Raw genomic sequence first — 25,532 nt, forward strand, 5'->3', positions numbered from 1 at the left:
TTTGGACGAAATGCATTCTGGGATATTTAGCTGTCCCAAGTCTACACCGATGCATGCTCGATAAAATGGGCGGATCGAGAACACATCCGGGACTTTTTCGCGTTCTCGGCGTGATGCGTACTTCGAATTGGAACAGTACTTGGTCTCCGACTGATGACGTTTCACGAGTACACGAGAACGCAAGTACGCACAAGTACGCATATTGATAAACGCCCCCTGAATTGGGACACAGCCTTGGTCTCCGACTGATGACGTATCACGAGTACACGAGAACGCAAGTACGCACAAGTACGCATATTGATAAACGCCCAACACCTCACGTGGATAACTTGTGACGCTGAGTCACGTGACCGCACAGCCACAAATCACAGCAGAGCCGGGAAAAGGGGTGGAGAAAGTGTGTGTGTAGGAGAGGAGTCCAGCAGAGAGAGCTGCTTTTTCACGAAACGGGAGTAAAGTAGTGAACTTACAGGAACATATACCACTACCAACGTTTTGATCGATATCTGGATCGATCTGCACACCCTTGTCTCCTGGATTGTAGCTGAGATCAGCGTGAACCACGTGGGTCTCTGCTCCCTGATCTGTTTCCTGTGTTTGGAAAGACTTCCAGCTTCATCGCGGAGTTTCTCTCGGTTTGTGGGCTCAACTAAAGGTAAGCACCGAGCTAACTTTAATGTGGGTTCAGTTTATGTTGAGTTTAGCTCTGTTGAGTATAATAGATTGCTTGGTATACACTGGAGTTAGACAGACTGTAGAGTTCGTGCAACATTATGAAATGACGGTTGCTAGGGGGAAAGAATACATATAGAAAAATAGTCTTTGAATATGAACAAAAGGATGGGCTGCAGGGCAGGAGAACAGCCAACCCCCACCCTCAGGACAGAAAGCCACAGGTACAAGCCTGGGGGACAGACAACGTGTCTTTCGCGCGTTGCATGCCGCAAGCATTTGCAGCACCGAAAAACGTTCATTCTCCGGTTCCAATGAATTCTTGCTTTTTCTTTGCTCCCCAAAAAAGGTATGTACAAAACGAAGGAGAAAAATGCCGGTCCGTACAAAGACAGACTTGATGAAAAGTCAAAGACAAGATACGAGGAAAAAATCAGAGGGAATGAAAGGTTTGGACAAAAGACGTTAGCGTGCTGCCCAACTTTCACCACGCTCATATTTATAATTATACTGTTCTTGGAGTGAGTGCATACACTCATGAAGTTTAGTAACTTCAGGTCACTGCAACAAGCCCAGGTACAGTTTACCGACGGATGGGCACAGGACCTTGAAATACATCGTGTAGAACGAAAGACCATCGTACATAAGTTTACCAGTCTCACAAATCATCTTCATAAATACACATTTGTTAACTGTTTATTTATAGGACCGTTGAGCTCAACGGTAATTAATTAGTAGTGGAAATAATTTCTGGTAGGCATTACAGAAATGTTTCAGTGACAATAATATTGTATGCTGTAATCGTACTGGCCAATTAGTGATACAAAAAAACTGTTTTATCCTGTGAATAAAAGTATATGTTTTTGTCAATGTACCGTGGTAATAACAGAAGCGAAACGCAATATTCTGTCAGGACAATTCACTATTTATGCACAATAAACAAAGGAGCATAACCTACATCACCAATTATGTTATGAAATGCTTGGAGCAGACTAACATGTGAGCTGCAGTGTTCTGGGATGTTATATTTGGTCTTTGAATGGCTGCAATCCAGGCTATCCGTCGCCTCTTTGTTACTTCGGAAACATGGCTCGAACAATTTCTCTTCAACGACGTAATCCGAAAACAACCAATCTCTTTACCCGTCAGCTTCCCGTGGCTGTCATGCGATCGGCTATTGCAGTTAATAATACAACAGCTTATTGCCATTTTTTGTGTTTCTTTGAATGGCTGTGTAACTGATTTCAATTGAAAGCCTGCGTGCGTAGTACCTCTTGCCACGAGTTCCCAGAACTCTTTGCGGTTTTACCACGGAATGATGTCACATTTTCACAGAGAGAGAGAGAGAGAGCAGTGGAAGCCCACTGAGCAGGGGTGCCAAAGGGCTACCCCCGCGTGTGAGGAATGCTCCTCAGATCAGCCTTTAGAATAGGAGTTCATAGGATGATGTCCAGATGCATCTGTATTTTATTTACTCCCAGCCAGGGGCGATTCTAGGATCAGAGCTTTGGGGGTGCTGTCAGTCCCTGCATCCTTAAATGTTGTTGCCGCAAAAGAAGAATGGATTGGAATAAAAAAAAATACATATCCTAACCTTAATTACTGGGGGAGAATAATGAATGATGCTCATAGTGAGTAAAAAGTAAACTGAGTGCATTTTTTGGACAGAGATTCACTTTTAATGTGTATAATGTATAATACAGAAACATTAAAAAACACTCCCAAAACAGAATAAATTATTACAAAATATGAATAAAAACTATAAACTATAAATAGAGGCAACTTTGCCCGTCGTAGTATGTATACAATGTATGAAAAAATCTTGCAGATACTAATTTTACTAATTTAATAATAATAATTTTGTGTTGTAAGATTTATGAGTTTCATGCTTTCATAGTGGTACTTAGGAGAGCTTGACATTTTTATCAGGTGGTACACACTGTAAAAAGTTTGAGAAACACTGATAAGTGTATGTGTGCTTTTGTAAAACATTTAAAGCTGCAGTACATAATCTTTGAAACAAGCTTACAACATTTTTAGAATATAAACAGAGCGCTCGGCTTCTCTTTACAGCTCCTCACTCCACCGGGGCACCGTTTGCGGCTGCACCGTTGTGGCTGAATAATATAAAATATATCATTAATTTTAATCTCCCTAATCAATGATAATGTTATATTGGAATGTTGTTAAAGAGGGTCAAAAATGTTTCAACCCAGTTTGTTTTGCAGATTCTGTATAGCAGCTTTAATATCTGGTTGTTAAGTGATGACGTGACGAATCCTACTTCCGGGCCTAAAGTAAGAATAAGAATAAGAACAACTTTATTTATCCCGAGGGAAATTCTTTTGTCATGTACATGCTCAAAGCAGCAGGAGAGACAGAGGAACAGATGAATAAGATAAGTAGTCTGCGTTTAATATCGCTTTTGTGTTGTTAACATGGTTAATGTTTTGTATTTTCTTCTATTTAATCTCAAAAAGCTCCTAAAACAGTCAGTGATCACTGTTGATCCCTCGGCTTTTATTACCGCTAATCATTTATTAAAGCTCAGTTTTTAAAACCTTAGGATGTAACTACAGCCCAGCTCATGCAGCAGTATATGAATGACTAACCTCGTATTGTGGATGGATTATCTCAGTTGTTCTCCTGGCTGAAGTTTAGTCCTTTTACAGCATCCTGCCATGCGATTACATTTGTTCCTGACCACCGAGAACACTCACGTTAACTTTTATTGAGTGGAAAAAAAGTTAGCTTGTTTATATTATGCTAACATAGCTGTGTCGCTAGCGGTCATGTAGCACATCATTATATACCAGCTAGCCAAACTTCAGTAACTCTACAAATGTCACTGCTGTTTAGTTTTCTGTCTTCATTTATGTTGGAAGTGATAACAGAGCTGTACGTTTGAATTTGTTTCCAAAACCCCGCAGTCAGGACATGCTATATTGTATTTAGATAGAAGCCAGCGAGCTAACTTCGTGCTAACTTCTAACTACGTTAAATGTCATAAATTCTGTTTTCATAGAAGCCTGGATGTTAAACTCAATTGTTACACCTGGTAGAGCAGAACGCTGATCATTTTATTAAAGACTTTAGACAGTTTTTCAACTCTCAGTAATGCCATAGTGATCGTTTGACATATGGACCTGCAGCGGAGTTTAAGCCCAGACACGGCTAGTGACGTCAGACTTTACGACCAGATAGGGAGAACACAACTTCCAGATTGTATGAGTAAAATCAGGTTTTTTCTCTTTGTCAGGTTAACAGTTTCTGTTTTGCCTGTCAGTTGTCTGTTTTCTTACCTGGTTCTTCCTGACATTGTACTTTCTCCTCACATTCCCCTCTTTCCTCTCTCCCTCTTTGGACTGACAATCATACACAAATAGATTGTATTCAATTAGACAAAAATTTACATATGAAAAAAAATCTATTAAGATCACTAACAAAAAGTCCTCTCTCAGTATACGTCGCAAACAGGACAGTGGTAACAACAGTAGGCTACGGACAATCTTAAGTTTTAGATTTTAAATAGGCTATATAAATTTCAATGGGAGGAACCATGACGGTCAGATGTGGCTAATTTTACTAGAGAGTAGGACGGATTGTAGAGTAGCAAACATCGTCAGAAAAGATGTGATGTGATGTTTTTCTGCTAAAAAGAAACATGGTCTGAGTCCTACCTAACTATATAAAGAGTAACTGAGGGTTAAATGCAGCTAACATGTCCTGTTTTAAGCCAGACACTCACACCTCCGCTCTGCTGCTTCTCAGCCGCCATCGCTCTGGCTGAAGCACCCCAAAAATGGGCCAATATCGCCCCTGCTGCCAGCGCAAATGAAGACGTCTGATTTTGGAAGTAAAAGTCTCCACCTGATTGCTACCATCAAAAAGAATCATACTTCAACAGCTCCTGGATGAGGTCTTCTGCTGCTCTCCTCGGTATCTGTTCACAGTTTATTGTGAAGATGTTGAGAGAAGAGTGAGGCTGTGTCCACACTAGCCTGGATAGATTGGAAAACGGCGTTCTCTTCTGAAAACATTCCGTGTCTACACTAGCATTTTCAGTCGTTTTCACAGCGTTGCACGTCCAGATTAAAACGGCCCGAAAACGCTTACGTGCCAGTACTGCGCATGCGTGAAACGCAAGAAGATTCGACCTGCCTCATTTCTGTCTGCTGCTTATTTACTTTCTAGTGTTCTGACAAACCATCGTACTTTGGCAAAATGTCTTATTGTAAGTAGTTTATGTACATTTCTGCTGTCGAGTAATTCCAGCACAAATTTTATGACACTTTGCCACTTACCGTATTTTCACGACCATAAGACGCACCGTACTAAAAAGGCGCAGTCTCAGTTATGTGTGCGGTTACTGTATTTAACACACACATAAGGCGCACCTCATTGTAGGGGGCATACAAGTATGCGTATTTAAAAATAAAGCGGGAGCAAAACTGAGTTTGGTACTCACATTTTTACTACCGGTAATCTTCATCATCAACACACAAGCATACACGTGTGCGTATTTAAAAATAAAAACAGAAGCAAAACCGAGTTTGGTACTCAGATTTTTATTACCGGTAATTGTCATCAATCAAACCCATCGAGCTCGAACAACAGTCCCAGCAGACATGTTAGCCCAAGCATCTACAATCCATTCGCAAATTGTGGCGTAACTCGCCCGGCGCTGCCTTCCACTCTTGGTGAAACTGTGGTCTCCATCGGTCATCCATTGCTCCCACCCCGCTAGCAGCCTTACTTTGAACGGGCGGTTCACACTGATGTCCAGCGGTTGGAGTTCCTTTGTCAGGCCTCCCGGAATGACAGCAAGCTTTGTTTTCATTTGTTTCACTTGTTTTTTCACATCGGCTGTGAGATGGGCACGCATAGAGTCACAGATTAAGAGCGATGGTGATGCGTGGAAAAAACCACCTGGTCTCCTTACATACACCTCCCTCAGCCACTCTTTCATCATTTCCTCATCCATCCAGCCCTTTTCATTTGCCTTAATGATGATTCCTGTTGGAAACTTCTCTTTAGGCAAAGTCTTTCGCTTAGAAATCACCATAGGCGGCAGTTTCTGTCCATTAGCATGGCAGCCAAGCACAACAGTAAAAGAAGACTTTTCGTACCCCGTTGTGCGTATCGCTACCGTGCTGGTCCACTTCTTCTCCACAGTGTGGCTCACCGGGATGTCGAAAGTTAGCGGCACCTTGTCCATGTTTGTGATGTGGCTGGGCTGGATGTTTTTGTCGCCGATGTGTTTGCTGCAGTAGGAGCGGAAGATGGCCAGCTTTTCATTATAATCCGCTGGAAGTTGCTGCGCTACCGTAGTCCTGGTCCAGATGGAAAAATGGCACTGTTTCATAAAACGAAAGCACCAAGACGGGCCTCCTTGGAAATGTTCAATTTTCATTTCGTCTGCTAGTGAAACTGCTTTTAGCCGAATGGTGACCGTCGAAACGCTTCTCCCACTCATTCTTTGCTCGATGATCCACCGCTCGAGTCTTTCCTCCAACTCGGGCCACCTCACCTTATGTCCGCGGAAACTCAGCTGCGTTTTCTTGACCTGCCGGAGCTTGTTTTCTAGCTTCCTCCACTTGCGAAACATCGATTCATTAATCTTAAATTCTTTCGCGGCTGCTCGATTTCCATGTTCCTCCGCGTAGCTGATGGCCTTCAGTTTAAACTGTGCTTCGTAAGCGTGTCTCTTTGCCATTTTCAGGGTTGTTAAAACAACAATGTTCTGCATAACGCACATACCTGTTCTTTTATACAGGTATGTGCGATCGTACAGGGAGTGCAGAATTATTAGGCAAATGAGTATTTTGTCCACATCATCCTCTTCATGCATGTTGTCTTACTCCAAGCTGTATAGGCTCGAAAGCCTACTACTAATTAAGCATATTAGGTGATGTGCATCTCTGTAATGAGAAGGGGTGTGGTCTAATGACATCAACACCCTATATCAGGTGTGCATAATTATTAGGCAACTTCCTTTCCTTTGGCAAAATGGGTCAAAAGAAGGACTTGACAGGCTCAGAAAAGTCAAAAATAGTGAGATATCTTGCAGAGGGATGCAGCAGTCTTAAAATTGCAAAGCTTCTGAAGCGTGATCATCGAACAATCAAGCGTTTCATTCAAAATAGTCAACAGGGTCGCAAGAAGCGTGTGGAAAAACCAAGGCGCAAAATAACTGCCCATGAACTGAGAAAAGTCAAGCGTGCAGCTGCCAAGATGCCACTTGCCACCAGTTTGGCCATATTTCAGAGCTGCAACATCACTGGAGTGCCCAAAAGCACAAGGTGTGCAATACTCAGAGACATGGCCAAGGTAAGAAAGGCTGAAAGAGCGACCACCACTGAACAAGACACACAAGCTGAAATGTCAAGACTGGGCCAAGAAATATCTCAAGACTGATTTTTCTAAGGTTTTATGGACTGATGAAATGAGAGTGAGTCTTGATGGGCCAGATGGATGGGCCCATGGCTGGATTGGTAAAGGGCAGAGAGCTCCAGTCCGACTCAGACGCCAGCAAGGTGGAGGTGGAGTACTGGTTTGGGCTGGTATCATCAAAGATGAGCTTGTGGGGCCTTTTCGGGTTGAGGATGGAGTCAAGCTCAACTCCCAGTCCTACTGCCAGTTTCTGGAAGACACCTTCTTCAAGCAGTGGTACAGGAAGAAGTCTGCATCCTTCAAGAAAAACATGATTTTCATGCAGGACAATGCTCCATCACACGCGTCCAAGTACTCCACAGCGTGGCTGGCAAGAAAAGGTATAAAAGAAGAAAAACTAATGACATGGCCTCCTTGTTCACCTGATCTGAACCCCATTGAGAACCTGTGGTCCATCACCAAATGTGAGATTTACAAGGAGGGAAAACAGTACACCTCTCTGAACAGTGTCTGGGAGGCTGTGGTTGCTGCTGCACGCAATGTTGGTGGTGAACAGATCAAAACACTGACAGAATCCGTGGATGGCAGGCTTTTGAGTGTCCTTGCAAAGAAAGGTGGCTATATTGGTCGCTGATTTGTCTTTGTTTTGTTTTGTTTTTGGATGTCAGAAATGTATATTTGTGAATGTGGAGATGTTATATTGGTTTCACTGGTAAAAATAAATAATTGAAATGGGTATATATTTGGTTTTTGTTAAGTTGCCTAATAATTATGCACAGTAATAGTCACCTGCACACACAGATATCCCCCTAAAATAGCTAAAACTAAAAACAAACTAAAAACTACTTCCACAAACATTCCGCTTTGATATTAATGAGTTTTTTGGGTTAATTGAGAACATGGTTGTTGTTCAATAATAAAATTATTCCTCAAAAATACAACTTGCCTAATAATTCTGCACTCCCTGTATATACCGGTACAGTCAATGCCCACACTTCATCCTTTAGCGTTCTCATGGTGTTCTCTACTACGTCCTCATTACAACACACAGGGCACACTGCACTATAGGGCGCGCCATACTTTTTGAAGACAATCTAAGACTTTTAAGTGCACCGTATGGTCATGAAAATACGGTAACTTTGCCCATCAGAGTATGCTTGTAGCTCAGGGGTGGGCAATCCCAGTCCACAAGGGCCGGTGTCCCTTTAGATCTCACCTTGGGTCAACACACCTGAATCACATGATTTGTTCGTTACCAGGCCTCTGGAGAACTTCAGGACATGTTCAGGAGCTAATTTAGCCATTTATATCAGCTGTGTTGGTTCGAGGACACATCTAAAACCTGCAGGGACACCGGCCCTCGTGGACTGGGATTGCCTACCCCTGTTGTAGCTCATATTCAAAAAGCCAGGACAGTTTGCCACTTAATTTTACCCGTTAAAGTATGTTTCTAGCTGTTATTGACAAAGGTAGGATGGTTCGCCACTGAATTTTAGCTGTTAAAGTATGCTTCTAGCTCAGATTAACAAAGGTAGGATGGTTTTGCGCATGTGCAGAAACAACAGGTAGGATGGTATGTTAGGTAGGATGGATTCCCAGAACAGAGGCTCTTTGAAACGTGGCAGCAAAATGTTGAGGAAAAGCACAGTTTTTTAAATGGACTAACAATGAGGTGGACTTGTTGCTGTGAGTAACACAAAAGTAAAAAGTTGCAAAAGTGATTGAGAGTTCAGTGTGAACTTCGCTGACCTAAAGAACTTAAACATAAACCATAAACATCAAAAATGAACTAGAACTCAAAACACTGGTTCAAAAGACCCAGAACGCGACAAATACATAAATAACTGAGCTGCTGAAGCAGGTATATAGTGCTGAATTAACTCAAAACAATTCAGATTAGCCTTGACCATCTTATCAATCTTCCTTACATGCTTGTCTAGTTTAAGACGTAAATCAAAAATTATTCCTAAAAACTTAAAATCTTTGGCCTTCTTTGTTCCTTAACTGGATTTTAAACTCACCATTTATCTGATCAGGAACAAGAAACTAAGAATCTTTTAGTCTCACTCATTTAAACCCTCTGCTGCATTCTGTTCACCCCTGCTATCATTCAATCATCTTTCCTAATATAATATTAGTCCACTAGTTCATATATCACTTCTCATCTTACTAAGTGAGCCGAACAAGATGATAAAATCAGAAACACAGGCTTAAAATACCATCTGGTATTCATGAGCTTCATTGCATGTGTGTGTATGTGTTAGTAGGATTAAAACACTCTGTGCTTATGTATGTCGTTTTAATTACTTTCCCCTTTTTCTGAAACAAATCTCTGTGTACTACACCTTCTTGTTTCAGAAACATCTAAAGAAGAAAGTCTCTATTGTAGTCAGGCACAGCTAAATTCTGTTTGTGAGTTAACCTAGCCAACCACACTGTGTTCCCATTCTAGGGGAGCTAGGATGGTAATTAGGTACTTGAAATGTTGTAGGCGGCTGAGTTTATACTGATCGAGACTCCGTCTTTGTGGATCTATGGAAGTCCATATATACAGGGTAAAGGCGGTGATATGCAGGGGGGTGAGGGGTTCTTCCCTTTCAAGTTCTTGTAGGCAACTGATGACTTTCTTTTTGTAGTTGCTTCTGGGGTTTCACCTTGAATCTTCATAGGTATTGTTGTCACTGAGGAGTTTAGTCATGTTTATTTGCTCTGCTTCTTTTGGTCAGGAATAAAATACACTTATATACTTTTTGTGTCCCAGCTGAGTAACAGGAGGAGAAGAGTCTGGTGGTGCAGCAGAGGAACAATTTCAGCCATTTGGACTCAGCTCAGCCACTACAGAGGAAACAATGACTTCAACACAGAAGGTGAGAAAAACATCACAGTTACACTGTTATTGAAACTGTGTGTACAGCTGGTTGGTTTTTAAAAACCCATTAACAGCAGCTTTATCTTTTCCATCCTGGGCTCCTCCATATATACAGACTCTACATTCACAACCAAAAACCACAGAAGTTACAAGAAAATACAAAGATCATATTTTCTCTACACACATTGAAACAACAATATCATCAGTTGAAATCACAATTTTTTCTGAAATAAAAGAGTTTCTCTACTGATCAATATTTCTTCAATAATGTCATTTTCATTACAACTCTCATTGTAGCACATCATTGTAATGTGATACTATCACCAGAATGTGGTGGTAACAAACCTACAATGTGTTTTTGTTGACATGTTTGATTTCACCAATGGAGGGAGTTTCAGTTTGTTCCACGACTGCATTTCACTCACTGCCTCTGTTTGTATCTCTGTCACTGCAGGACCAACATGGAGCGAGAAGTCAGCGCTCTCAGGAGGCCGACAAACCTCACAGAAGAAAGCGAGAGAAAACCTACAGCTGTGATGAGTGTGGGAAGGATTTTACCCAGGCCGGACACTTAAAAACACACCAACTCATCCACAGTGGAGTTAAACCTTACAGCTGTGACTTGTGTGGAAAGTCTTTTAACCGGGCTGAAAGCTTAAAAACACACAAAGTCACCCACAGTGGAGTTAAAGCTTACAGCTGTGAGTTGTGTGGAAAGTCTTTTACCCTGGCTCATAACCTAAAAACACACCAACGCATCCACAGTGGATTTAAACCTTATAGTTGTGATTTGTGTGGAAATTCTTTTACCCTGGCTGGAGACTTAAAAAAACACAAACGCATCCACAGTGGAGTTAAAGAGTACAGATGTGACTTGTGTGGAAAGTCTTTTACCCTGGCTGGAAACCTAAAAACACACCAACGCATCCACAGTGGAGTTAAAGAATACACCTGTGACCTGTGTGGAAAGTCGTTTACCCTGGCTGGAGACTTAAAAAGACACCAAGTCATCCACAGTGGAGTTAAAGAATACACCTGTGACCTGTGTGGAAAGTCTTTTAACCTGGCTCAAAACCTAAAATCACACCAACGCATCCACAGTGGAGTTAAACCTTACACCTGTGACCTGTGTGGAAAGTCGTTTACCCTGGCTGGAGACTTTAAAAGACACCAAGTCATCCACAGTGGAGTTAAAGATTACACCTGTGACCTGTGTGGAAAGTCTTTTGCCCTGGCTCAAAGCCTAAAAACTCACCAACGAATCCACAGTGGAGTTAAACCTTACAGCTGTGGGTTGTGTGGAAAGTCTTTTACCCGGACTGGAAGCTTAAAAACTCACCAACTCATCCACAGTGGAGCTAAAGATTACACCTGTGACCTGTGTGGAAAGTCTTTTGCCCTGGCTCAAAGCCTAAAAACTCACCAACTCATCCACAGTGGAGTTAAACCTTACAGCTGTGACTTGTGTGGAAAGTCTTTTAAATATCAACATCAGCTGAAAAAACACCAACAGATCCACACCTGAAAGTAACTCTACAAGTACAGTTACTGTGAGGATGTATTTAGTTTTTTATCTTGTAATTGTAACCTGAGTGTTTGGAACAAGTCTGATCAGTAAACTTATGGAGTTATACTGAATGAACTGTTTGGAAAAATGAAGACTCATTTTCACCCAGTAAGCTGAGTGTTATAATGTAAACAGTAAAATGTAATTGGACGTTGGCAGAGATGCTCTTTATTTCAGGCGACGTTCAGGATAAAAACGTTGAAGGAATTCCCTGATTTACACTGTCTTTGTTTAGAAGTGGAGCAAAGCACATGGATCCAGTTCTCAACCCTGTCGTCACTGTGGTTGTGGGAAAGAGTTTCTCTGTGACCTTTGTAGAAAAACTTCCAATCATCAACGGGACCAAAAAAAACATGAACGTAGACACACTAGAGACAAAATGAACTACTGCAAAGAATGTGGGAGAGGCTTCCACACACCAAGTACATTAAAAATACATGAACTCTTCCACAGTGGGGTCAAAAAGCACATCTGTGACCAGTGTGGGTCATCCTTCACCACTGGACATAATTCAATAAAATAGCATAAGCGAATCCACACAGGAGAGACACCATACAAGTGCAGACACTGTGACAAAAGCTTCTCACAATCAGGTCATCGTAACAAACATGAACGTACACACATGGAAGTGAACTTCAGCTGTGACCAGTGTGACAAGAGCTTCAGGAATCTCAGTTCATACTCCGAACACAAACGATCCCACACTGTAAATAAACTGTTTCACTGTTACCAATGTGCAAAAACATTCACTTCATTATCTGCTCTGTGCAAACATCAGCCTGATCATGCAGGACTGAAATCACTGGATCACAATTAATCTGAAGAGAGAGAAAGATCCTCTTCTGGTTTCAGGGTCAGACTTAAAAACCTTGAGATCAGGCTCCACAGAGTTCAGATGGAATCTCCTGTAAAGAGTGTCAGCTGATGTCACACTTGGATCTGATGAGGTAGCTCTGATTTCTGGAGCTGCAGTGAATAATCCTGAATGTTGCATTTAGGAAGCTGCATGTATAGATATGCATATCAAGTTTATGTTTTTTCCTTTGAGGGATTTTAATTCTCTAAAATGTTATCCCTGTTACATTTTATTCTTTGTTCCCTTAGGACACAGTAGTGTTTAGTAGTTGTATTCATTTTATGTGTTACCTAAGTTAAATTTCAATCCTTCATTCATATGTAAACTTTTGCTGTGGTAATCCCTTCTCTTAAATGATTTTCTCCCAAAACTGCAAATAATTACACAGCAGTTGCTCTTAAAGCTTCCAAAATGAACTAAATCTGTCCACCAGCTTTGAAACAACACCTGCTGTGACTTTATGTCCAGAAAAAAGAAACTCAAGCTAAACTGGTTTTGGGCTGTACTTCCATATAATACCAGTTTGTACCAGAAGATGAAGCAGTGAGTCAGTGTAACCTTTATTTAATTAGGCAAAGACCACATTCATATTCACAGTGGCAGCAAAGAAATGTTGAAAGGTAAAAACAGCAGCACACATCAGGACCATTTTAAAGATCACAGGTGACTTTTACTTAATTCAAATTCCTTCAAATTTTGGCTCCTCCTTTCACTTTAGTGTATTTACTGTATCCTTGAAGTCCACGTGTTGTTTTTTAATGGATTCATTTTGATCCACATGTTCTGCAGCTGTTTTCCTGTTGATTTGAAGTTTGTATTATGAAATCCTAATAATGTTAAAGTGTTAGTTATATTTGATGAACTCTGTGTAAAGTTTGTCTTATTAAACAGTTTGGTGTGAAAAATAAAGAATTGGTCTCAGAACAAGTAGTTTGAGCCATGATTTCAAATTCAAACTAATTTAACTGTTTTCAGTGGTACATGTGGAGGTTTATCAGAGGAGGAGACTTGGCTGTTCTCCACTCACACTGAACACTGTTCTTGCACCTCATTAAAAGCTCTGAAATGATCTTCAAGGACAAAAATTTTGATTTTTCTCAAAAACGTGCTGTGGGCATGACGTTTTCAGACCGTGTGTTTAAGAGTTATTGTGGTTAACATCTCACACATTCCAATAAATCAGATGTTCCTGCATTGCAACAGTGGTTTGCAGATATATTCTCCCTCCTGCCCGTCTGCACGACTCTCTTGGAGCACCACTTTGAAATGCAGCTGATTGGCAGGTTCCCTGGTCTGCAGAGTCCAAAGACAAAAACGGCCTTCTCCACTCTGTATGGTTCGTACCAATTCGTCACACTTCCATTTGGCTTGTTTGAAGCCCCGGCCATTTTTCAGCACCTCCTGTAGCGATAGCTGCGTCCTCACACTGCATGTGCTGTTTCCTACCTGGATGATGTCGTCATTCATAGTGATAGCTATAGGAGCATGTGCAGTGGTTGGTTACCGTCCCGGTTTCCCTGAGGCAGGCAGGGCTGATGGCAAACCCGAAGAAGGGTGTGGTTGGGTGGAGGGAGGTACAGAGTTTTTTGGTACAATTTTGAGACCCCATTTGAAGGCTGATTACACCACAGCGACGTGATGAAGGCTGTCCCAATTCCAAATGCGCCCTTCATTTCCCCAGACTTGAAGGATGAGTCAGGTGTATCATTCGCGGCCCAACACATCCCAGAATTCATAGCACAGCTTTGACTGTGGCTAATTATTTTGAAAAACAAAAAATGGCAGAAGCGTGGTGGCCAAAGAGTAAACTTTTAAATGTAATGTAGTGAAGTAGATTCTGGGGTAGGATTTTACATGCTGTCCACAAACGCACCACTGGCATCCACACCTTCCCAGCCCACAATTACCAGGCTTATAAGAAACAGCTGTGCTCCACTATCAGAAGGAATTATTTGGCAGTGTAGAGTTAAAGAAATTATTTTACTGCTACTGTACATAACCATCATCTTTATCACTGCATTAATTATCATTTCATCAAAGCATTTATTGAAGCTGTTGGCATTATGTTATAATTTGTATTACAGGGGTTATCATAATCACATATTAACATGTTTATTACAGGTGCAGTTATAACCACTTTAAATGATTGAGTTAAATATATATATCAAAACTCATATGCTGAGTATATTGATACAGTAAAATAGTAGCTGAGCAAAGGCCTGAATGTATTCAGCTTCTTGTTGCATTTGAGTTTGCCTAGTAACAGGTGACAAAAGGAGGACAAGTTCATGGTGACCTCAAAGGCCTAAGATCATCACCATATTCGGAAGAGGATGCCAGAAAGAAGAACTTCTGTGTCTGCATTTATCTCTTAGAATTGATCATTATCTGTAGAGGAGGCAAATAATGTTCTTAAGATGCAAATTATGTGACTGTAAACGAAAGAGGGGGCGTTACAATACCCTGATGGTATAAAAGCAATCTGAAGTGTATTTTGGGAAGAAGATGTACAACTGATGTCTTGCAGTTTACATCTCTCCACGCGGCATGTATTCATTAAAATCAATTGTTTGACTGACCTCTTCTGGACCATCATTGTTTTACTCTCGTCCTCAATTTCGGACCCTTAACAGCCTCATCTGTCTCACCTCTGCCGTTAATAACGAGTCTGTGGGCTTTGGTAGCCAGTGCAATACGTACATTGGCTAGAGAAATCTTTCCTGGGTTGTAACGCCCTCCCCCAGGTGGCGTTGTCAATATCTTAGTTACCGTCCCTGGTCATTCCTCAATCGCGACACCACAGTAAGTATTGAATTTTTCAACCTCATCAGTTAACGCTGTCCATGCAGATTTTTTTTTTTTTCCCTGTCCCGTTTGGATCTTTAGCCATCAGAATTGTCTTAAGGCCAAGAGAGATGCCAAGCGGATTTACTTTACCAAGTGGATCATCATGGCCTTGCCATTTTGGTCCATTTGATTGACCTTTATTATAATTATGTATTTATTTTATTTTCAGTTGTTACAGTCGGGACAGACATGACTGGGGGATAGGACAGGGAGAAAGAATGAAAGAAAGAGAGGGAGAGAAAGAAAAATAGAGGGTAGAAGAGATGTGAGAAAGGGGAGAAGAAAGAGAAAACAAACAAAACACCTGGATCACCTGTGGAGAAAAAAAACAGAAGAGAAAACAAACAAACCCCAAAAAACAGCGACATAATAAATACAGCACCATCACAATAAACTAGCTAGCAGTAGATAACAGTAGATACTAAATATTAAATGTTGTTGTGCAGCACGCAAGATGGCTCACAATATGCTTTGAGGTAGTAGCCAAGAAAGGTGTAGTTTGTCTGTGAACACCCGTGTGTACACCTGTGTGGATAAGCATGCTTGTATTCCAAAGGTTTCTCCATGTAACGATCTGCTAGGGAGTGTGGGGAGCCATAGCCCCGTCCCCCAGGGCATGAAGCAGTTATGGAGGAGATCCAGTCCCCAGACATCCAGAGGCCCCAGAGTATGAGGACCCAAGGAGGACCACCAAAGGGGGGGAACCGTGCCACCCTCCTGGGAAGAGCTGAGTAGACCTCCAAACGAGATGTCACCCAGCAGCCACAGAGCAGAGGCCGGAGGGGGTTGCAGTGGCGTGCCCGCGGGCTCGGCCAGCTGTGCCAGAGAGGACCGAGCTTCAGGCCCAGAGGCCTGGGGGCACCCCACCCCCCGGAAGGGGCCCAGCCGGGCCACAGGCGCCAGGCCCCACCAATTGGCCACCAGGAGTGAGCCGGTACATACATGAGCACCCAGCCCCAGTTCACAAGAACCACCAGCACACCGTCTGAGGGCATCAGCCACCGACAGGGAGTGTGGTGAGGGGAGATAGGCCTCCGTACGTTGGAGGGCCTGATATGTTCCCAGAGAGGTCGAGTCTAAGGCCCAACCTGACATATAGACACAGAAGAACAGGCGCACACAGACTCAAACGTGCATTCCCACCCCCATATACACAACCAAATACTCGGCACTTACCCAACATGTAGACAGACACAAATAGACACTGCTGCAGTGCAGATATTATAGATTTGTAAATGATTACCTAACAATCTTGTCAACACAAAGTTCTTTATTGACAGGCAGTGGGGAGAGGGGACACTTGGGCAGTGCATTTACTGCATATAATGTGTTATCAACCTTTTCATCTTTTCTCATTACCCACAGCTACATCCACTTCTGTTGGGCTTAGGCTACTCATTAGGGCTGGGTATCGTCACTGATTTCTATAATCGATTTGATTCAATTCAATTTTAACTCAGTAACTGTTTCAAAGTAACGGAGGATAAAACACAGAAAAACAGCAATATTAGAAAGGCTGTCAACTGTGTGGGGGAGCCCCCTTGTGGCGAGAGAGCACAGTTGCGCTATTGAGCACATGTTCCAGTGATCAGAGTTGGAGCTAAGACATAGCAAGAGCCACCTGACAGACTGACTGAGCAGGGGATGTCTACACACGGTGTGAGTTGTGTGCGTCGCTAAAGAACTGTGAGTAGACGTGGAGCCCTGCCTGGAAAGGACAGTTTTAGTCTTTTATGCCAGTTAGACATTTAGTGGATGTAGAAGTGCAATGTGTTTTGACGTGTTCGCTATGTGGCTAGTTCATGCTACTAATGCTACTTGTTATGCTACATGCTTGCTAGCTGTAAGCTAAAGCCATTTGGTGTTTTGTGATATATTGTTGTTGGGTGTATTGGCAATCAGTGTCATGTACTGTAAGGGTTTGGGAGTAGTGTATGAAACTTGTGCATGTAAATGTTCATATAGGAATTCCCATTTGTAGTTCTGGTTAAATTCGAAGAAAGCTAATGAATCATAATTCATGACTTCGATCTTTATTACATTTAGTATTCTGTATGTGTTCTGTTCACAGACCACACCCACACCCCTCACCAATTTGTAAGCCTGCGGTTGCATTACTGTGTTGCTGTACTGTGCTGTTAAGCTGAGGAATCACAGTAAAGACGGTATAACCTTTAACTGTGCGTCCTGTGTGTTCTGACCGACACACCAAGGTGAACACCACTGCTATTCAGCCAACGCCTATACAGTCCTGGGTTCAACCCAAATTAACCTTGGTCCTTCGAGCCTAGGGATGGGTATCGAAAACCGGTTCTTGTTAAGAACCAGTCCCCACTGTTTCAATTCCTTGGAATCGTTTGCCATTTTGGCAAACGATTCCCTTATCGATTCCAGTCGCCCCGAATGACGTCACCATGTTGCGGAGCGTCGGAGCGTACCTGGCAGGAAACACGGCGCCTAAGCTGCGCAAACGCTTAAAAGTTTGTTTATACTTTTCGAGAACGGATGACAACAGGGCAACTTGCAATACTTGCAAAGTAGATATTTCACTTAAGGGAGGAAACACTATGAATCTGCAAAAGCATTTGCTCACAAAACACGCGATGACCTTAAATGAATGTCGTGTTTTTAATTCCGCTCCGGACTCGTGAATCTGAACTCAGCAGCAGCGGTAATGTTCGCACGTTAATGCGGCAGGTAAGTAATCAACTAACAGTGCATATTATGTTAGCGCGATCTGCTTTATTACAAAACCTGCCATTACTGTGCATTTAGGTGACCGTGATGAGAGAGACAGAGTCGGGCTGGCTCAGCTGCTGGCAGTTGTCGCTGCAGTCTACAGGCCAGGATGAATGTCACCGAGCAGTGACTAAGTTTATGGTCAAAGGCTTGCACCCATTTGTCACAGCAGATGCCCCCGATTTTCGGTAAGTGAAGGTGTTTAATTGTAGGCAGGGACATTACTGGATATTCTTGTGTAATTGCTACAGAATAATTTATGTTATAGTATAGAAGAATATTTATTTTATTATTTTACATTTACATTTTTTTTCCTGGGGACCCTGTGACACCCCAATGAAGGCTGGTTCTCTTGAGATCGCACTGTTGGGTTTGTAAGGCCATGTTACTCCTAAATTTCTATCTTGTTCAAAGAGAAGATAAAAAGCTAATCGACCTGAGTGTTCTCCCTTTTCAAAAGAATCGATAAGAGAATCGATAAGAGAATCGATAAAGAATCGGATCGTTAAACAGAATCGAAAATGGAATCGGAATCGTTAAAATCTTATCAATACCCATCCCTATTCGAGCCGGATGGTGCTTTCCTTGGATCCTAAAGATACAGCCTAGTTTCTTCTTCAATGAAGATGTCTCAGAATCAACTCGCCCAAGGTGCCAAGTACAACCTCCCTCCTACCTTGCAGACTATGTTAACCCAAATTAACAAACAAACTAAGCGTTTTTCAAGTTGGCATAATTAAAAAACAAATGTATTAAACAGCAAAAATGAAGCTTTCTTTTGGTCGGAGAGGAAAAAAGGCTGCAGCTCAGAATCAGTGAGATGTTGACTTTCTGCGCCGACGGCGTGTCCGTGTTCATGCCATCGGGTGAGGAAGACGACATGTCACTAATCCATCAGGTCCGCGCTCTGTGTTCACGTCTTTGTGTGGAATCTGTTCACCTGCTCTCATTTATTGTTTTAACTGTTTGGTGGTCATTGAAATAGTTTTGTGAGCTCCCTGCGTTTTTGGCAAAATACATTTATATTTAGAAATCAATTCAGGATTTAATGAATCAATAACGCATTATTCAATGCGTTATTAATCGATACCGACTTGGTATCGATTTGATACCAAGTCGGTAGGGCTGCACGATTAATCGTTAGAAAATCGCGATCTCGATTCATACTTATGTGCGATCTCATTTCCAAATGACAACGATTTACAAAAAAAAAAAAAAAAGACGACGACGATTGTACCGCATTTTGATCCGGGACGTAATCTGCATGAAAACAAGCACTCACTCTTCCTGCTCAACAAATGACAAGGGCGGAGCCTTATACCACGTGATACAGAAGCTGTGCCGTGTGATGCTAAAATTGGCAGGGAAAAAACAACGGAGAGCACGTCAGGGATGACGAGAAAGTGACAGGAGAAAATCCGTTCCGGGCAACAACCCAAACATCAATAACAGGAACCTTATACAGCGCTTCCCTATACCCGTTGAACTCCCGCAGGCACAAAGAAATTACGGAGGCTATTACTTATCACCTGACCAAAGATATGGCTCCCATCAACACTGCAAAACGAGGGATTTAGGAAAATGATCAACACCCTAGACCAGGGGTGGGCAATCTCAGTCCACGAGGGCCGGTGTCCCTGCAGGTTTTAGATGTGTCCTTGAACCAACACAGCTGATTTAAATGGCTAAATTAGCTCCTCAACATGTCCTGAAGTTCTCCAGAGGCCTGGTAACCAACTAATCATGTGATTCAGGTGTGTTGACCCAAGGTGAGATCTAAAACCTGCAGGGACACCGGCCCTCGGGGCCTGAGATTGCCCACCCCTGCCCTAGACAAACGCTACACAGTGCCGTCCCGCAACTATTTTTCTATTGTTGCACTTCCTGCTCTTTACACGCAGTGTCGAGCAACGGTGGAGACGGAATTTCAAGCAGCAACGACAAAATGTGAGACAGTTGTTGTTATGTTTATTTATTGTTTTTATGTTCAGTCTCAACTGTTACGAAGTTGATGTGCAGTTAAAAAGCGCAATAAACATTTATACTAGAAAAGAAAATCATGAGAGAATCGTGATCTCAATTCTAAGCAAAAAAATCGTGATTCTCATTTTATGCAAAATCGTGCAGCCCTACAAGTCGGTATCGGATCAATTCTAGCCTGGTGAGATCAATTCTGTACTTTAATTTCTGCTCTTGTTTGCAATGCTGTGCATTCGGCAAAGACGAAACAGCCAGGTCGCCGGACTTGCTGCTCCCGTGTCAGCGAATGGCAGGCAGACTTTGCTTCTCCTCCCCCCTCTTGTGTTTAGATGTTACGCTGTCATGTGACGTGACTTTGGGGGATTGTTAGGTTGTTTACATATTAGTTATATATTCACCAGTTTTTTTTGTTGTTAACAATTTTAATTGTAATTTTTGTATTATAGTTTCTCAACAGTACTTGTTTCTTTTAATTTGTGTGAGGAAGAGGAGGAGGAAGAGCCAGCAGCAGCTGACAGATGGAGAGAATAGACAGACTGTTCACTGTTTGTGAAGGACTGCTAGAAATGTTTTAAATAACTAATTGTCTGTCCTGAATCAGTCTTATTAGGTAATGTTCAAATAATGTTATCATTCCAGTGTTTTCAGTGTGGGAGAAAGTACTCAGGGCCTTCAAGTTACACAGTATGAAAGGCAGCAACAAGTTTAATATTCAGAAAAAATAAAGTATATATCAGTAGCAGAATGGAGCTAAAAATAAATGTTTATTTCAGTTCTATGAAGCTTTGAGTATTTAGCATTAGTAGTACTGCTGTGTTTGTTGTATTTCAGGGGTCTCAAACTCGCGGCCCGCAGGACAATAGTTTGTGGCCCCCACCTTAATATGAAAATAAATTTAATATTAGTGCGGCCCGCGAGTTTGATAATGTATGACACTTTACAGTGTTGTGTGCGGAGCTGAACTAACCTACCAATCGGGGTGGGATATGGATCTCAGGTGACTATCAGCCGGGCTTGATGCAAGCAGGGAAACATTTCTCAATGAGTAAAAGTTACAGCAGCATTGCCCTGGAGTGTTTCTTTCTTTTCTGTGCCTGGCTGGCTGCCTCCTTTCTATTGGGCAAACGCGGACATTCGCCCCAGCGCGCTGCGTTCACAACACTTCAAAAAAAAATTTTTTTAAGTTGCTGCACAGCGGGACATTACACATATATAGATTTATACACACGTCAGTGGGATTTTTAGTTATTTTTTCACAGAGAGAGTCCTCATATTAACTTTGCGATGCATAGGCGGCGGGATAAAAGAAAAGCAATGAACTCAATGCAGCCCAATTTAGTCTGCAGTCCCATAGCGACACCTGTTCATCGGCAATAACAGTCCCCGGTAACCCGGACTAAGTATAGGGTCGCACCGTAATTTTTGGTTTGATGTTTTTTATTTGCATCACTCCGTTTGCATTGCAGCATACATGAACATTACATATATTTCAATATAATGTAAAAGCAGTCAAAACAACTAACATCAGAAACAGGTGATGTTATGTGTTATATGTCACGGTGTCATTTACGCTTCTTTTTCCTGTAACAACAGCCCGGCGGCTAACAGTCCTTGAGCAGTCGCCTTTTTTGCGCTCGCTATCCCTGTACTTTCTACCATCTGCAAATGCCACGGTGTTCGTGTCATCATGAAAGACGTGAACATCGACCGTAAAAACAAAGGAGACTGCTACCGGCTTTTTATCCGCCGATCGCCGTGCTACGGTTGCAAGAAAAAGAAGGGGAAATGACGTTCTCTATGCGTTGAGACGTCCGTCAGCTAAATGCTTGATTGAAACTTCAATGCGACAGTGACACCAAGTAGAGTTATAAATGTTACATAGCCCCAAACATGTCTTTTTCAAAGCCTGCAGTGAAGAGAAAGGTTGGTGATGAGCACCGACAATTTCAGGAAAAGTGGGAAATGCAATATTTCTTTGTTGAGCACAGGGGCACCCCGACGTGTCTTATTTGCACAGAGAAAGTTGCAGTGCACAAGGAATACAATTTGAAACGTCATTACACAACTAGACATGCTGAGGTGTATGCAAAATACCAGGGAGATGAGAGAGCAAACCGGGTTGCCAGTCTTAAAGCAGATCTACTGAGGCAGCAAGATTTCTTCAAGAAAGCAACCAAAGAGAATAATGCAGCAGTGGAAGCTAGCTACGTGGTTAGTGAGATGATTGCTAAAGCAGGAAAGCCATTCACAGAAGGTGAATTTGTCAAAAAGTGCATATTGCAGGCTGCAAATATAGTCTGTCCGGCAAAGAAAGGTCAGTTTATCAACATCAGCCTTTCTGCCAACACCGTAGCAGATCGCATTTCTGACATGTCAAGTGACATTTATGACCAACTGTGTGAGAAAGCCAAATGTTTCAGTGTATACTCAGTCGCTCTTGATGAGACAACAGACATCACCGACACTGCCCAGCTCGCAATGTATGTCCGTGGTGTTGATGACAGTTTTGAAGTGATGGAGGAGCTGCTCACAGTAATTCCAATGCATGGCCAGACCACCGCTCAGGAGATATTTCACAAGCTGTGTGATGTCATTGAGAATGTTGGTTTGCCATGGAAGAGGTTTGTTGGAATAACAACAGATGGAGCGCCATCAATGACAGGGAGGAAAAATGGACTGGTGGCACTTGTTTAAAAAAAACTGGAAGAGGAAGGCGTGGAGGAGGCCATTGCTCTGCACTGCATTATCCATCAGCAGGTCCTTTGCAGCAAATGCCTGAAGTTTGACAATGTGATGTCTATTGTTGTGAAATGCATCAACCAAATCAGATCCAGGGGCTTAAAGCACCGAAGGTTCCGTGCTTTTTTAGAGGAAATGGAGTCAGAATATGGGGATGTGCTCTACTTCACTGAGGTGCGTTGGCTCAGCAGGGGAAATGTATTAAATAGATTTTTTGAGTTGAGAGCAGAAGTGAAAGCCTTCATGGAGAAGGATGGAGTTAGTCTTCCTGTGCTAAGTGATCCCAAATGGCTCATGGACCTAGCTTTTCTTGTTGATATAACACATGAGCTTAATGTACTAAACAAGAAGTTACAAGGCCAGGGGCAACTTGTCAGTGCTGCCTATGACAACGTGAGAGCATTCTCCACAAAATGTCTGTGAAGGTTCTCAGTCATCCAGGTCATCGTAGTCAAAGGAGTTTTGACTTTTTTCTTTGCAAACTCCTTTGATTCTCCACAAAACTTGCGCTATGGAAAGCCCAGCTCTCTCAGACAAACCTTTGCCATTTCCCAGCATGCAAGGCACTCGTGGATGCAGGCACACCATTCAGTGGTGACAAGTATGTTGATGTCATTTGAGGCTACAGGAGGAATTTGATCACAGATTTGCTGACTTCAAGACACACAGAGCCACCTTTCAAATTTTATGGACCCCTTCTCCTTTGATGTGCAAGATGCCCTTCTGTGCTTCAAATGGAGCTCATTGAGCTGCAGTGCAACTCTGAACTCAAAGCAAAGTTCAGGGAGGTGAATGGAAAAGCAGACAAGCTTGGACAATTTTTGAGAGAATTGAGCCCTAGTTTCCCTCGGCTTTCCCAAATGTTCAAGCGGACCATGTGCCTTTTTGGTAGCACATACTTGTGCGAAAAGCTCTTCTCCACTTTGAACTTCAATAAGTCCAAGTACAGGTCCAGACTTACGGATGATCATCTTCAAGACATACTGAGGGTCTCAACTGCTTCCTCCCTCAGGCCAAATCTGGCTCGGCTATGCGAGAGGAAACGCTGCCAGGTCTCTAACAGCAAGGAGTAGGCAAGAGAAGCCATGTTCAGAAGAACAGTTCATTTTCTACAGTGTTCCATTCATGTTCAGAAGAAGGTTATAGAACTGTTAATACAGACATTTGAATCTAAATTCAGCAGATATAGAAGACTGAAAAAAAACACATAAGTTCACTGACTAAAAATATCTTATTATCATTTTATTTATGTATTACAGATTGATTTATTTTCTTATTAATTCTTAATTTGTTTATTTATTTTTCATCTTATTTTGTGTTAAAAAAATAAAAATAAAGAGATTTGAGAAGATTGGGATTTTTTAATCATGCCTTTCTTGTGGAAAACCTAATGCGGCCCAGCCTGACCCAGACTCTGCCTCCAGCGGCCCCCAGCTAAATTGAGTTTGAGACCTCTGCTGTAATTGTTTATATGCTTTATATATTTTGAGGTAAGTTGATCTGTAGTTCTTGGAGTGATTTTGATAAAAGTTGTCATTGTTGTACTTAAATTTTTAAACCTTGTCTTAAACTGCAGGTACATTCCATGTAAAGGTTCTGGTTTCCTTATTTGGTAAAGAATGTTTACTTCCTGCCATTTATGGGCTCACCTGTGCTTGTATATGATGGACTGTTAAAGGGGTTAGGCACTCACCCAATGTGGAGACAGACACAAATGGACACTCTACACACAGTGTCACACTTCCCAAACATACTCTATACCCCAGCTCCAGGTACCCTCGCCCCCAGAGGGGGAAACAGCACCTAGACCCAGGAGATGTTACCCTTTTCCCTGGGGTGGAGACAAGCAGACTGCCCCTGGCATCACAGCAGCAGGGAGGACCCTCATCCCAGACCCCAACTACTCTGCTACAACACACGTAGTCTGACTTTTGTCTCATGATTTCATGTTTTGTGACTATTGAGTAAATTACTGAGATTGCTCTAATATAGTTTAGTAGTATAGTTTAGGGGCAGCACGGTGGTTAGCACTGTTGCTGAACAGCAAGAAGGTCCTGAGTTCAATTCCACCATCAGGCCGGGGTCTTTCTTTCTACCCGTTCATGTTCTACCCGTGTTTGCGTGGGTTCTCTCCAGGTACTCCGGCTTCCTCCCACAGTCCAAAGGTCCAAAGATCTAAACTGCCCATAGGTGTGAATGGTTGTCTGTCTCTGTGTGTTAGCCCTGCGGCAAACTGGTGACCTGTCCGGGGTGTACCCCGCCTCTCGCCCTATGACAGCTGGGATAGGCTCCAGCACCCTCCGCGACCCTGAAAAGGATAAGAGGAAGCGAATAGATGGATAGATAGTTTAGTACTTCATAGTTCAGCTCTTGTTCATAGTGTCCCACTTGGATATTGAATTTTGTACACTGAGTTTCTTGCTTGCCATAGTGTGGGTTAATTTCCAGTTTCTTAGTCCTCTGAGTTTGTAGCATCGCGTGTGTATGGGTTTGAGCAATTCCAGAGGGTAGATTCATTTGCCTCTCACCTTTAGTTCATATTTAGTGATTTTTGCCAAAATAAAATCTTGTTTTACACTGTTCCTCCGAGCCTCTGATTTTAATTCTCAAATTTTGCCACCTAATTCAATTTCCAAAGATATGCACGTGGCACAGTAACAGTATCTTTAGCAGTAGCTCGGGACCTGACCCTAAATGTCTACTTTGTCTTTCTGAGATTTACTGATAGAAACCTTTGCAGAGAGAACAACACAGTATGAACAGTCTTGTCACAGGTACTGATTAAAAAAACAAAACAAATATAGAGTTTCTCTTAATTCTGCTTCAGTTTGTTTTCTGTAATCTTGAACTTCAGGGTTTTAACTGAGGAA

General features: G+C 42.3%; 1 long non-coding RNA gene across 1 annotated transcript in view; it reads left to right on the forward strand.

Annotated features, from left to right (window-relative positions):
• Positions 1-384: 384 nt before the first annotated feature.
• The window catches only part of LOC120438347, a 34,530-nt gene continuing 9,382 nt past the window's right edge, over positions 385-25,532 (forward strand). Inside the window, exon 1 of the long non-coding RNA XR_005611819.1 lies at positions 385-655. This is a non-coding gene — a long non-coding RNA (uncharacterized LOC120438347). The remainder of the gene's footprint in view (positions 656-25,532) is intronic.

This window comes from Oreochromis aureus, linkage group 3 (assembly GCF_013358895.1).
Source record: "Oreochromis aureus strain Israel breed Guangdong linkage group 3, ZZ_aureus, whole genome shotgun sequence".
Lineage (NCBI taxonomy): Eukaryota > Metazoa > Chordata > Actinopteri > Cichliformes > Cichlidae > Oreochromis > Oreochromis aureus.